Raw genomic sequence first — 15,836 nt, 5'->3', positions numbered from 1 at the left:
ACACCCTCTATAGTCCTCGAAACTTAGTTTGGAATACATCACGAGGTATTCGGGTCTTCAAAAGAAGCTTCCTAACTCGAGGCAAAACGAGAACGTCGTCTGGTGAGCGTCATACTTTTGCTAGCCCGTTCCGGTACCCAGGAGTCGTCTACTACAGTTAGGGACACATTTTCGTCGTCAGCTCTATACTCCAAATCGTCTGGCGAGCATCCTACATCCTTCTGAGAACATCCTCGCCCAACTATACAGAAGTTGTCTGCTACCGTGTACGCGTTGTCTACACCGCACTTTACTATATACGGCTCCTTTGTAGAGGAAAGCCTGCGGCAGTCACATGTAAGCAACAGGTCATACGCGGGAACTCATACACAGGAAAATAATGCGCGTTGTCTGCCCGCTTGCACGCAGGCGGAAACAAACCGTAAAAACCAAAACTTGAAAGTAGACTGGGAGCACCGCATTGTGCGTCTCCGAGTGAAGGGTTCAGTCACGAAGAAACACCCCAACGTCGTCCGCCGTTTCTCGCACCAGCAACAAACGACAGACGCAATGACGCACGAGAAAACACGACCGCCTGTTTTACAAGAGCTGGCCGCGGCGGGCTTCCATTCTGCTCGGAGCGGGAGCAAAGTATCCCGAGCCTCGTGAGTCCCTTGCTCGTTGTCCGTATGTGTATACACCGCACTCTCTACCGTCAATAGAGGGTTCCTCACACCCGGCGACTTATACGTTCGCAAAGAACATTTATCCGTCTTTGTCCGCGGCGTTGGCACACGACGCAGGAAGCTATTCAGCGCCGCGAATCGTCCCCACCGGCAGGAAAGAACAACACCCTTCTTTTTTATTTTCATTTCCGCGTAGCTGTTTTCTCTGCGTTTCTTTGCTCGCCGTGGCGTTCGCCCTGCCACGTCTTAGGCCTAACCCAAGCAGTGACCTCAAGGAGGCCCCAGCTGTACGTATGCCTGTCAGGGTTAGCACACACGCGAGATCTCAGGGGGCAGGTGAACGCACATTTGTGTACATCACCGGGTAAAACGTGGAGGACGTAATTCGAGCCGTTACTCCAACCCGTTGTGACCCCGGCAGGGTGGGCCCGTACGCGAGGGCGTACTGACATGACGGAGCAGACGACGTTAATCGTTTTCGTCTGCGACCTGGGGAACCCTGAGGCCGCAGACGATCAAAAACAGGTGACAAAGACGCGGGGTCATTGCGATTCCACGCAGAACGGCGTCGCTTGCGCTTCGCTGAGACCCTCGCGGTCGTGACTTACGCCTGCGTGTGTGGAAGGTGCCTTTTGGGAACCAGTTAAATGGCGCATCGAAGCTCGTCTATCTTATTACGGCAAGCGGAAGGAACTGCTACTTTGTCCAATTGTTCGGAGAAGTTCATTGTTCGTGTGCAAATTAGGAACGCGGAGAGGCCACCGGAAGCATACAAATTATTTCCGGTTTCTATAGGTGTGGTAGCGTTTCCGGACTGAACTGCCTCGCCTCTAGTCAGGCGCACAATGCGATTCGCGGCCGTCGTTTCAACCACTCTTGTGAAAAATGACTTTGCGATGGGTACTGGTACTCGTCTTCGTAAGCGTTTTAGTGTTACGAAATTTGACGCCTGCAATCTGCCCGAGCAATTACATCACAAGAATGCTCGCAACTAAACGGCGTGTTTCACGGCCCTCTGTTTATGAAATAGCGACTTCTGCCTATCAGATAATCGCTATTAAACTGCAATCTAACCAGTGATACTAGATCTCTAGAGTAGCGACACCGAAGTCGAGATAGAGGTCCCGTGATGTGCAAGGTAGATAACCGTGAGACCATTCAAGCAACAATTTTGCATTCGAGGAATAATGTAAAACATAGAATTCCGCATCCGGTCGTCGTAAATGGGATGATGATGATTATAATTTCGTTCGATATAAGGTCCCCAGATCCTCAAGTTTTCCCGTTCAGAAAAGTCGTGTGAACACTTTTTGTTTTGCGAAACTACGGCATATGTATAGCTAAACTAGTCTATATATTTTCTTATAAAAAATACCAGAGAGAAATCTGGCGCTATTGTCTACAGGAAGTACAAGTACGGCGGTTCATCCAGCATTGAAAAATGTGGGCATACATGGATTTACCTGAACTTTGTCCTTCTGTATGCTCAAACGGCTTCGTCACTGTATATGTTGATCGTTTTCAACAACATATCGAGTGACAAGTGCAACAATTAGCAATGATTACGCACGTGTGCGCAGACTGATTACCTCGCTGTAATTGAAAAGCTACGACTGTTTCGAAATTCCGCAAGCAAACGCCTAACAAACAACGTCACAAGCGCAAGGAATCAGCGAGTCCATGCACTGACAACCACCATTCTCTGTTCCACGGACGATATCGCAGAGCCAAACTTCCCTCCTGTAACTTTAGTACGAAACCCCGTGGAAATACTACAACGTCGGCGGAGCGACGTAACAGCGAGGGTTCTCGCCAACGGATACGAAACAATCGTGGGGCGCAGTAAACGCAACACTGCACGCAATTACTGGAGCAGCAATGCTCCCGGCGTGCCTACAGTACAAATTCTCCTTGCAGCCCAACAACGCCCGTCGGCCGACTACACACATAAGTCGTGCCTCACAGAGCGTGAGGACCGTGCACGACGCAAAATTGCTTGTCGCCTCGCGCGCTCCGGCCGCCGGATAATGTGCCCAATCTACTCGGCAGGCGGCCACCGTACAGACAACACGAGCGGTAGCCAAGCCAAGCCGGTGCGGGCGAGCGCTTTTCGTCGGCCGGGGACGGCGGCGGGTGACCCAGTTTCGGGGCGTCGCCTATGAGCCGTGCTTCCACGGACGGGCCTCGTGCTCTAGGCACCGTCGCTTCGAAAACAGGAGGGAGTTTGGGGGAGGGGGTGGGCGACGGTCCTTTGTTTGGCGGCTTGTTGATGAGAGAGGAGGTCGGTTTGTCAGCGAAACACCTAGCGGGCTCGCCCGCTGCTTATGGAGACGTGGGCTTTCGAAATTAATTGACGTTGCGCACTGTAGGCTTGCTCGACATATTGAGTGAGCTTTCGTCATTTACCCCGCGTCAATTTTCGTTGGGAAGAATCGCTGCTAGAAAATTGAAGGAAGCGTTAGAGAGAAAACCCGCTGTCGTGAAAGGTCTTGTTTAACAAGGCCTAATGTTGAACTGGCCAACCCGGTAGAGAGGCTAGAAGCTCATCGTTCCCAGCTTTTCAACTGAATTGCCGGATAAAAAGATATCAGCTTCTTCAGAATGCCTTCAACTAAAGTACAGAGACCAGTGTTTCTTTTTTTTTCTGTACGCTATAAAGAAGAACGATTTCGTGCTTACTGTTGCTCTGTGCTTGTTGAAGTTTAGCAGAAATATCGCATTTCCTTGTCTCAATCGTTCAATATAACATTTCGTACTCTCATTTGCCAAGTTTCTATGAAAAAAAATGCAAATTTACCTTAATTTGCGCTCTTCTAACGTCCAAACCACATCACCTCTAACGAGCAGTGGAATCTAACCTATGGCAAACCATGACTTGCCGTACAGAAAACAACGAAAGCGATCACGTGACGTCGAGGCCGGCATGTTTTGAAAGTCACTCGCCTCGAGAGGTCTAGACGAAGGGAACTTGGCACTTTGTTTTCTTGAAAACCAGCCAGGTCAGAGTGCCCCGTTTTATACTCAACGTCCTATAAGCCATAACATAAGACTTTCGCGAAACTTGAGGAAAAACGAAGCAGCGGTAAGCGCTAAATAATTGTTTTTCCTTCTGCATGATGCGCAGGGAGAAACGCGCGTCTCCGTATATTGTGACTTGTATGGCAAGAGTTCGTGTAATCCCCGATCGCATTCACTATTTGCCTCCGCAACTTCGCTGTCGCTTGCACGTGCCCAAGGTTTACTTTTTCTTCATGTTGGACAAATATCAGAACCGCCTCCGCAAGCCTTGAATCCGGTCAGGCTCCCGCTTGCGTTTTCTGCGTTCCGCCGTTATAGCAAAACTGGACTCGCTTCTGTCATCCTCATCAGCAGGAGCAACAGCATCCGCGTTCAGCACGCGCAACGTGCACGCAGTGGGGCCTACTACTCGCGAGGCGATAATCTCAACATCACCCCTCATCCTCTCCTTATGAAGGTCGGAGCTATAGACAGTCCCAACTTCTTGAAGTGTATGAAGGCTGGGGCTCAATGAGGCCTACTGCTCGCGTGGCGATAATCTCAACATCACCCCTCATCCTCTCCTTATGAAGGTCGGAGCTATAGGCAGTCCCAACTTCTTGAAGTATGTCAAAGCTGGGGCTCAATGAGGCCTACTGCTCGCGTGGCGATAATCTCACCATCACCCTTCATCCTCTCCTTATGAAGGTCGGAGCTATAGGCAGTCCCAACTTCTTGAAGTGTGTGAAAGCTGGGGCTCAATGAGGCCTACTGCTCACGTGGCGATAATCTCAACATCACCCCTCATCCTCTCCTTATGAAGGTCGGAGCTATAGGCAGTCCCAACTTCTTGAAGTGTGTGAAAGCTGGGGCTCAATGAGGCCTACTGCTCGCGAGGCGATAATCTCAACATCACCCCTCATCCTCTCCTTATGAAGGTCGGAGCTATAGGCAGTCCCAACTTCTTGAAGTGTATGAAGGCTGGGGCTCAATGAGGCCTACTGCTCGCGTGGCGATAATCTCAACATCACCCCTCATCCTCTCCTTATGAAGGTCGGAGCTATAGGCTGTCCCAACTTCTTGAAGTATGTCAAAGCTGGGGCTCAATGAGGCCTACTGCTCGCGTGGCGATAATCTCACCATCACCCTTCATCCTCTCCTTATGAAGGTCGGAGCTATAGGCAGTCCCAACTTCTTGAAGTGTGTGAAAGCTGGGGCTCAATGAGGCCTACTGCTCACGTGGCGATAATCTCAACATCACCCCTCATCCTCTCCTTATGAAGGTCGGAGCTATAGGCAGTCCCAACTTCTTGAAGTGTGTGAAAGCTGGGGCTCAATGAGGCCTACTGCTCACGTGGCGATAATCTCAACATCACCCCTCATCCTCTCCTTATGAAGGTCGGAGCTATAGGCAGCCCCAACTTCTTGAAGTGTGTGAAAGCTGGGGCTCAATGAGGCCTACTGCTCGCGAGGCGATAATCTCAACATCACCCCTCATCCTCTCCTTATGAAGGTCGGAGCTATAGGCAGTCCCAACTTCTTGAAGTGTGTGAAAGCTGGAGCTCAATGAGGCCTACTGCTCGCGTGGCGATAATCTCAACATCACCCCTCATCCTCTCCTTATGAAGGTCGGAGCTATAGGCAGTCCCAACTTCTTGAAGTGTGTGAAAGCTGGGGCTCAATGAGGCCTACTGCTCACGTGGCGATAATCTCAACATCACCCCTCATCCTCTCCTTATGAAGGTCGGAGCTATAGGCTGTCCCAACTTCTTGAAGTATGTCAAAGCTGGGGCTCAATGAGGCCTACTGCTCGCGTGGCGATAATCTCACCATCACCCTTCATCCTCTCCTTATGAAGGTCGGAGCTATAGGCAGTCCCAACTTCTTGAAGTGTGTGAAAGCTGGGGCTCAATGAGGCCTACTGCTCACGTGGCGATAATCTCAACATCACCCCTCATCCTCTCCTTATGAAGGTCGGAGCTATAGGCAGTCCCAACTTCTTGAAGTGTGTGAAAGCTGGGGCTCAATGAGGCCTACTGCTCACGTGGCGATAATCTCAACATCACCCCTCATCCTCTCCTTATGAAGGTCGGAGCTATAGGCAGTCCCAACTTCTTGAAGTGTGTGAAAGCTGGGGCTCAATGAGGCCTACTGCTCGCGAGGCGATAAGCTCAACATCACCCCTCATCCTCTCCTTATGAAGGTCGGAGCTATAGACAGTCCCAACTTCTTGAAGTGTGTGAAAGCTACGGCTCAATGAGGCCTACTGCTCGCGTGGCGATAATCTCAACATCACCCCTCATCCTCTCCTTATGAAGGTCGCAGCTATAGGCAGTCCCAATTTCTTGAAGTGTGTGAAAGCTGGGGCTCAATGAGGCCTACTGCTCGCGTGGCGATAATCTCATCATCACCCCTCATCCTCTCCTTATGAAGGTCGGAGCTATAGGCAGTCCCAACTTCTTGAAGTGTGTGAAAGCTGCGGCTCAATGAGGCCTACTGCTCGTGTGGCGACAATCTCAACATCACCCTCATCCCCTCCTTATGAAAGTCGGAGCTATAGGCAGTTCCAACTTCTTGGGATGTGTGAAAGCTGGGGCTCAATGGGGCGTACTGCTCACGTGGTGACAATCTCAACATCACCCCTCATCCTCTCCTTATGAAGGTCGGAGCTATAGGCAGTCCCAACTTCTTGGGATGTGTGAAAGCTGGGGCTCAATGGGGCGTACTGCTCACGTGGTGACAATCTCAACATCACCCCTCATCCTCTCCTTATGAAAGTCGGAGCTATAGGCAGTTCCAACTTCTTGAGATGTATGAAAGCTGGGGCTCAATGGCGCCTACTGCTCGCGTGGCGACAATCTCAGCATCACCCCTCATCCCCGCCTTATGAAAGTCGGAGCTATAGGCAGTTCCAACTTCTTGAGATATTGTGAAAGTTGGGGCTCCGTGCTAAGTATAGTAATCACGTGGTAATACAACACGCGTTCGTCGAGGTTCGTGTACCTCCAAACGCATTTTATATATTTTGCGTTGATGGTGCATTTTTTTTCTCTGAAGCCTGCTAAAGAAAACGAGATGATGGAGTGAACAACGCCTTTTTTATTGTAGTGCCCTTGTTACATGGTAATGCTTTCAAACCTCCATTAGCTAGTGCAACACTGACGATGACGCGTAACAGGATGACGTAAAAGTTAGGTATGTTACGGGGAAGCATTACCACCGAAAAAGAAATTATTCATGTTACGTTTAGAAACTTAGAGCCAATGTATAGTGACGATCACATGCGGACACTGAGGAAAAAAACTGAAGGCGATAATCGAGCCATTATGGATTCGGTTCAGGAGCTGTCATTTGAGCGCTGCTGCCAGTTCGACTCGGTGGCGCAACGGTAGCGCGTCTGACTCCAGATCAGAAGGTTGCGTGTTCGAATCACGTCCGGGTCATGTTTTTTTTCTCTCCTGTTAGCTTTTCTTTTTTATATTGGGCTTTTTCTGCCATTCATTATTTACTTTTTGTCTAACGTACAGCCTTACATTACATGCGTACCGCGTTCCATGGGCCGCTTTAGCGGAACGAACCTCGACCCTAAGTCATCCGCATGAAAAACTCGATCAATAAGCAGTTATAGTCCACCTCGTACACGTGCTGCACATGCGCAAGACCTCCCGGCTTGAACACTACGTGGAAAAATTGCGCTTAAAAGCTGAATTCGATGATGGGTACTTGAACCGATATAGTCCTGCCCCGAAGGCACTATCATAAGTCATAAATAATTCTGCAAAATGGAACGCTTTCGACCCGTTGCCTAGCCTGATCGACCGATTCCTAATTCGAAGCACGACATTCGTAATATGTGCTTACGAAACCTCTGATACAAGGTATATGCAGCCACTCAGCTCCTTCCCACGTTTATAAAGTCGCTGTGCAGTACCGCTTCATGCGACCGCGTTTTTCCTGCTTCTTTCATTTGTTGCGCCCTCTATTTCTATTATATTTCTTTATTGCAACAAGCGATAAAAGAATGCTTCCAACTATTAAGCCTGCGGCTATCAATTACGAGCGACGGGCTGCTGACCGGAAGTCCGAGACAATGTCGTTTGCTTCATGATACGGCAGGCGACGCTCTTCTGCAAGCGGAAGTCGTCTGCGATAATCAAGAAAATACGTCTGCTCCACCATGACGCTGACCTCTTCTCTTTTGCTGCAGCAGACGATTACCCGTCCACTTCTGCAACAGACCACGGCTACTTCTCCGCTGCAGAGCCTGCAGAAAGGTCACAAACCGCCAAGGCAGGACGGCCCGCTTTCCTGCAGACGTTGTTTTCCCGTATGCGTTATGCAAGGGAACATAATTTACAGGCAATTAGCGGTCGCACGCGTTACACGTCTGCTCGAGTGAGATACTGCAGCGGTAATTGCGAAAGGGTCTGTCATAAAAGCCGCGTCATAGCTTAAGAAATTAATTACTTTAATATGCGATGTTTTGTCACTTCAGGTATGCCAAGATTCACTGGCGCGTGTTAATGCAGGAAAAGTGCCATATCTTGGGAGTAGGCCAGTGCAATAACGTTCTTTGGTAGAAAAGGAACGCTTGATCACATGAACGCATAAACTTTGTACCAGGACATCGCCAGTAACTGTGTCGGCGTTTTGAAGCGCAGGCGCGTGTAAACGGGTGATTTTTTTATGCGAAGCATATTACTAGAGCTCAACCCAGCTCTTCAGGCATGGCGGTGTCGCCTTCAATACCACGTGACACCGTGACGTCACGACAGAGGAGAAACGGGGCTCCAACTCGCGCCGTCGCTCGCGGCGTCGCGGCGGTATATAAGCAGCTGCGCTTGCCTCTGCTAGACACTCACGAGGTGAGATGCCTCCTGGAGACAGAGCTTCTCGTTGGAATGAGAAGCGAAGGTTGCGGCGTGCTACAGAGACTGTTTCTAGGTGGCTTTGCTACGGCGCAGCGACTACGCGCCCCGCATTGGACGCGGTGAGCGTCGAGCAACGCAGCGTTCGGCACGACCGCGAAATGTGCACCTGAGCAAGCGCCGCACGCCTGAGCCGACGCCGACGACACCGGCTTTTCTGCGACACGAGCTCCTTAACGCTGTCGCGTTAAAATAAAGGCTAGTATGCTTCGCATCCTGGAATTAATCTTAGCTAAGCCACAGCCAGTTTTTCATTGTGGTTTGATTTTGCTTCACGCATGTCACGTAGCACCCATGGGTTATTGTGTATGCGTGGTTCTTCAATATTAATTGCGGGTCAGCACTCCTGTTTGTCTTCTACCTTGCGTTCCTGTGCTTCCCTAGTATAGCGCTACTTTTCCAAGACGAATAATCACCCAGACAACCAATTTGTTGCCTCTTTCGAGACACAGGGTTGCCACCTGACGTAACGTACGCCGTATTGTTGTCCTATTCGCATCTTTTGCCATGGTTACGCTACGACGTTTATGTGTATGAGAGAGAGAAAGCAAGGAGAAGAGAGAGAGGAAAGGCAGGGAGGTTAACCAGACGAGCGTCCAGTTTGCTACGAAAGATCGCATAAGCGTTACTGCTAGCATAAGCGTGCTCCAATTACGATACTGGAGCAGGATCATCGCTTCAGTGCCTGGTCATTATCTCGTAATACAGTTTGAAAGCTATTCTTCACCGCGTTCGTGGCACTGCTAGAACGCTCTGAAACAACCATCCGAATATGGCACATGAGTTGCGCAACTGGTACGACTGAAATGCTCCGACAGCCACAACGATTACGACGGGCGCCGTTCTAAGTGGCTCCCGGAGAATTTCGATCGTCTGCACGGTGTTCTGTGTTCCAACGCGCACCTAAGTATTAGTACGCGGGAGCCTTCGCGTTCCGCTCCACAGGAACGCGGCCGTCGGGGCTGGCAATCGTACCCGCGACCTTGAGATCCGAAGCAGAACGCCAGCGCTCGGTCAGCGCGGCGGCGAACTGCGAGCGCTCTCAGAATTTCCCAGGAGCGACTTGGCGTCACCACTGCCTCGCAACATTAATTTCACCCGGCCCGGGTGAAACTTTGCGACATCGCACTTTCGGCGAGTTTGTTAATGACTTCGCACAGTGACGCCGAAGCTGTGAGCCCGAAAGGAAAATCGCTAAAATTGGGAGTCGCGCCATGTGCTGGGCCTCGACGAAACCGCGCTTTCCCGAGACCCGTAAATCGCTGCTCAGCGGGTGGCACGTGGGAAAAGCAAGAAACGGCGCGAATCGAGCATTATAACGCTGGCTAAAAGCTTCTTTGTTTTGCGCTATAGCAAGCGTTCGAAAATCCACATTCCCTGAAAAATGGGAACCGTCCGTCGTATATAGGTCGTAAAGTTGTTAGCACATTCGTTGAGGAAATTTTATAAGAGCTTCAAGCAGTGTCGGCAACCTAGCGAGAAAGTCGTTAAATATGTAGCAGGTTTACGGTCATCTTAACGACAACTTTTTCTTTTTATTCTTGGCGACCTTTGGAACAGGTAAAGAGCCAAGAAGAAGAAGAAGTCCCTCCGAGTGGCCGCTGCTTCTTCGGTGAGATATTATTTTCTGTTTTCTTCGAAGAATCAGTGCTGTGTTGAGACTTCACTGTTGTCCAGGGAGAGCAGACATCCCGTGGGATTCCTGTGTGCTACAGATCACGCACAATATCGCGTGGTTTGGCTGCGCTCCGCAGCGCATCTACGCCTACCACGGCGGTAGGCAGCAAAGAACACCGGCACGAGCCATATGTCCGACAGCGCGTTCCTAGGCGCATGAGTGCCGCAGAATCGACGCCGCATTCGGAAGTGCCACAACAAGCGCCCAATGTCATCAAGCCGGCGACGCTAGTTTTCAACGCCACCCTACCTACCAGCGCACCTTCAGTGAATATGGCTGAGACCAGCGAAAGTGAAGCGAAGAAACCACGGGTTGACGACGACAGAACATCTACCTATGATCTAAGTGACGATGAAGATATTGACTGCGATGAAACGCCGTTCTCCTTGGTAACCTATAAAAAGAAGCGGCCTGAGGGAATTCCAGTTGTTTTTCGACCATCACAGGAAGGACGCAACTTCTGGCAAGTGAATCCAAACCGCGCTGCGTCGGAAATTGTTTCTGTGGCAAAAGAAAAAGTGCAGTCTTTCCGCGTGAATAGAGATGGAAGTTTCTCTGTCAACGTCGCTTCAGTCTCATCTGCAAGACATCTGCTGTCGATGAGCGAAGTTGCTGGTTTGGAAGTCAAGCCATTCATTCCGGCGTCTTATACCAAGAATTTTGGCAAGATACGCCATGTGCCACATGAGTATACGGAAGAACAACTGGTTGACTTCCTGAAGGATTTTGGAGTGACATCTGCCCGTCGTCAGGCGCGCTACAATCGCCAAGAAGACGGAGCGGTAGAAGCACGCCCTCTGAGAACCGTCATCCTCCATTTCAGAGAAGACAAACCAATGCCGCAACGAGTGCATTTAGGTTTCACGAGCCACCCCGTAGAAGAATATCATGGCCCTGCTCTAAGATGCTACAACTGCCAGAGATTTGGACATCTATCGAAGAACTGCCGCAGTCAGCGTCGCTGCAAGATATGCTCAGAAGACCACAACCATTCAGAGTGCAAGTCTGTGTGTCAGCCAAAGTGTGCCAACTGTGGCGGAAACCATACAGCTTCCTACTCCGGGTGCCCTCAGAGCAGAGCTGCCTCAAGGTTACGCAGACATGAGTTAAAATATGGAAGGCTGCCTCCTCGTAATGCGCCCCCACCCAACCTTGATGCTGTAAGATGTGCGCCTCCAACTCCTAACAAAGAAAAAGAGCAAGGGGTCCATATGAGCTATTCTGCAGCCCTAAAGCACTCAGGTCGACAACGTTCTGACAGCGAGCGGCATGATCCACCTTCAGAGAATGCTACTCACCTTGCCCAGGCTTCGCGTGAAATTCGCCGACCTTCTCAGCAACGCCCTCAGCCATCGACACAGCAACCTCAGTTAACATCTGAGCGACTACCTCAGCATTCGCCTCAACCACAACAGTCATCCCAGCGACCATCTCAGTCAATTCTTCAGCGACCTGCTTCGAGCGCGCATGGAGCTTCAGCGTCGTTTGGTGATTACGCGTCTTTACCCGTAGCCCAGATTATCCTGCCCATGCTATTCACAGCTCTGCGTGCAATTCTAAGTGCCATTCCACAAGCAAACAACCTACCAGAGGTAAAAGCACTGCTTTCTATGGAATCGTTGGTGCTTCCACAACCACCAACAGCCCCACGGCAGGCTGACGATGAATAATCATTACAACAATGTTTTCGTATATCAGTGGAATGCTAATAGCCTTCGAAACAAGTCAGCTGATTTTCGCAAACTACTAGCTCAACATAACTTTCCTGTTTTATGTATACAGGAGGCAGGCGTAAGAGATGACTTTCGTCTTTCAAACTATGTTATATATAAATCATCGCGCATCGCTGGAAATAGCAGAGCGATGTTATGTGTGAGAAAGGACCTGCCGTCCTATTTAATACAGTCGAGCGATTTAAACATACCGGAGTTCGTAGCATGCAAGATATCTTTCAGAAATACAAGTGTCACAGTGATCAGTCTTTATCTACAATGTGCTAGCAATGTGCAAGATATCTTTCAGAAATACAAGTGTCACAGTGATCAGTCTTTATCTACAATGTGCTAGCAAAATATCAGTAGACAGCTTGGTGAATGTGTTTGGTATCGCAAACTCGCATGTGCTGGTTTGTGGGGACTTCAACGCACATAACATCATCTGGGGCAGTGAATATAGCGATTCCCGTGGAAGCATAATAGAGTCTGCCGCAGAAAAAAGTAATCTTATCGTGTTAAATGACAACTCTCCAACGTTCTTGCGGGGGTTTCGTTACTCAAGCTGTATAGACGTCACGCTCTGCTCACAAGACCTTCTTGATGGCGTTGAATGGTCAACGGACATAGAAACGCACGGTAGTGATCATTTTCCGATCCTGGTAAAACATCGCCTCATACGGATGGAGGGGACCCGGCGCTACTCAAAATATACTAATTGGCAAAGTTTTCATCACCACTTGAGTAACTCATTGGGCGAAAATCCAAGCTTTCAAAGTTTTGCAAATATCTTGTGTGAGTCTTACGAGATCTGCACAAAGCAAGTCACTGTTCCAAATGAATACGCTGCAGTCGACGAGGAATATGAATATCTAAGAGCAATTAGAAGACGAGCAGAACGGGCTTACCGCCACAGTGGAAAGCTGGATGACTACAAGATGACACAGAAAGTTCGGTCAACTTCACGCAGACGCTTACAAAAATTAGGTACGAGAAGGTGGCGAGAATACTGCGCGTCGTTGTCTCCCTTTACTCCAGTTCCCAGAATATGGTCAGTTGTCCGATCTTTTACTGCTCCGGTTACCCAGAGCCATCCCTTCCGAGCCCTTGCCGTAGCTCGAAGCACTCCGGAAACATCTGTTGCTGACGAATTCTGCCAACTTATATCGAGACCAGGAATTCCGTTCACTTGCCTACAATTTACAAGTTCGATAACACTAGCAGAACAGAAAGTTCATGCGTGCTTTATGTCACAACATCCTCAACTTGACTGAGTTTAGTCTAAATGAATTGACATGTGCTCTTACGTCATGCCGTACAAAGACAACCGCAGGCCCAGATGGTGTCACGTATACGATGTTAAAGAACCTAGGTCCTGTAGGAAGAATGGCTCTTTTGGAGATATTTAATGACATCTGGGTAAGAGAGACTCTGCCAGATTCATGGAAATTAGCCCGGGTAACTCCAGTACTAAAACCAGGAAAGACTCCCCTTAGTCTTGACTCCTACCGACCCGTCAGCCTCACAAGCTGTTTTTCCAAACTAATGGAGAAGATGATAGACTGTCGACTGCAGTGGTGGTGTGAACACACAAATATGTTTTCCAATTACATGACAGGTTTTCGACAAAATCGGTGTACAATGGATTCAGTATTAGACATTGCCACATGCGTCGAACATGAACGAAGTTGCGGAAATGTGACAGTAGCAGTATTTTTAGACATTCAAAGAGCATTCGACACTGTAAGTCACATACACATCCTTGCTGGTATGTTAGAGCTTGGCCTACACGGTCGAGCACTACGATGGGTATCAAATTTCTTGAAAGACAGAAAAATATTTATGGAAGCAATCGAAGGCGCGAGTAATTATCACAGCATCACACAGGGCGTTCCGCAGGGCAGTGTTCTCAGTCCGTTTTTATTCAACTGCGTCATGGCAGCCTTGCCACTAAAGCTCCCGTCTGGTCTCCAGTATTCGCTGTACGCAGATGACATCTGCATATGGGCCTCTGGATCTCATATACAAGACATTCAAACAACGCTGCAAGAGGGACTTGACATTATCGACACCTTTTTAAAAGAAAGAGGCATGAGTCTTTCATACGCAAAGACAGCCGTACTTCCTTTTACTAGACGACAGCTGAATAATTTCCAACTTACGCTTAATGGACAAACTTTGATGTGCGTGAAAGAGCATAAATTTCTTGGAATTATTCTTGACCGCCAGCTAACATGGGCTTCACACATCCGCGCAATTGAAAAGCAGACCAATGCAGTAATAAACGTACTTCGGCGACTCGCAGGTACAACGTGGGGGCGATCAGTCTCTTCGCTACTACAAGTTCATAACGCACTCATAAAACAAAAAATTGCTTACTCGGCTCCTATTCTCCATGGTTTATCGCAATCTTCTGAGGAATGCCTTCAACGTTTACTGGCAAGAGGGCTGCGAGTGTGTCTTGGGGTTCCGCAGGCTACCTCGAGTTCTTTAGTAATTGCTGAAGCTCGTCACCCACCATTTCCAGTCATACGAACGGTTGAAACATGCCGACATATTTATCGCATCTTAACCCAACACGAGAATCATCCATTAAACCTCGCGCTTACCGAAAGAAACAAAAGCAAAATTCACGATGTTATTCGAGACCATAAAGCATTATTACCAAGGTTTGAAATATGCAAAGTGGATGTTTGTTACCCTCCCTGGATGTTAACATGTCCTAAAATAGAATTATCGGTTGACGGGATTATATCTAAGAGAGACATGTTCATAGTAGCCGCCCAACAACTGGCACTCTTCCAAATTTACTCCTTATATCCCCATTACATACACGTTTATACAGATGGTTCGTGTCATAAAAATTCCTCCACTTCAGCATTCGTCATTCCACATTTAGCGCTAGAACAAACATTTAAATTATCCCGAGAGACATCTTCCACCGTGGCAGAACTGTTTGCAATCCTGTGTGCTTTGCGGTTCATAGCATTAAAAGAACATTCGCAAAAATGGGTTATCTTCAGCGATTCGCAAGCCGCTCTCACTTTACTACAGAGCAATAAGAAAAATTCTTTGAACACTTTGCTATTGTATGAGACACTCAAAGAACTTACAAAAGCAAGCGCAATGAACCACGTAATTGCATTCCAGTGGATACCTGGGCACTGCAATATTCCTGGAAATACTGCAGCGGACGCAGCTGCGAATCGGGCGCACAATAACGTGGAGACAACCAATCTTCCTCTATTGCGTAGTGAAGTCCGTCTGCTCCTGAGACAGATTTCTTGTCGCCTCAGCAAAACTACCTGGTTTGATCAGCAAACTAAAAACTCTGAGTTATACTTCATAGACCCATGTATAAACTTAACAATGCCGGGAAATCTAAGAGACAACAGAAAATTTGAAACATTGGTACACCGCCTGCGTCTTGGTACTGCATTCACTAAACACTTCCTGTACAGGATAAAACGTGTCTCTAGTCCACAGTGTTCTTGTGGCCATACAGACGAAGATGTGCATCATCTTCTCCTCGAGTGCTCTAAATACAATCCACAAAGAAGGGTACTGCAAGCAAATTTGTTGATATTAGACAGAAGACCTTTCACTCTAAAAAAAATACTTGGCCCATGGCCAACTGCGGGCCTTCAAAAAAGAGCGCTTCTTGCTCTTAAAAAGGTTTTAGAGGAGACCAACATTTTGGGAAAATATTAGGCATCAGATGATCCGAATGCGCTAAATGAGTAACATAAACGTTGTTCGTGATTCATAATTGGTTCATGAGGCGATCGCAACTTTTATGCAATATGTATAATTCTGTTCTGTACTTGCAGTGCATTACATGTGTTGAGTGTTCTGA

The 15,836-nt window shown here is 48.6% G+C and overlaps 1 protein-coding gene and 1 non-coding gene across 2 annotated transcripts in view; one reads left to right on the top strand and one right to left on the bottom strand.

Moving 5' to 3' along the window:
* Cht7 (chitinase 7) overlaps positions 1 to 15,836 on the bottom strand; it is a 208,989-nt gene that overhangs the window by 158,568 nt on the left and 34,585 nt on the right. The gene's annotated exons all lie outside the window — the stretch shown is intronic.
* TRNAW-CCA (transfer RNA tryptophan (anticodon CCA)) lies at positions 7,034 to 7,105 on the top strand. Its single transcript has one exon. It is a non-coding gene; the product is annotated as a tRNA-Trp (tRNA).

Source organism: Dermacentor albipictus, chromosome 8 (assembly GCF_038994185.2).
Source record: "Dermacentor albipictus isolate Rhodes 1998 colony chromosome 8, USDA_Dalb.pri_finalv2, whole genome shotgun sequence".
NCBI lineage: Eukaryota > Metazoa > Arthropoda > Arachnida > Ixodida > Ixodidae > Dermacentor > Dermacentor albipictus.
The sequence above is the reverse complement of the archived record's forward strand: the minus strand, read 5'-3'. Positions and strand labels throughout refer to the sequence as shown.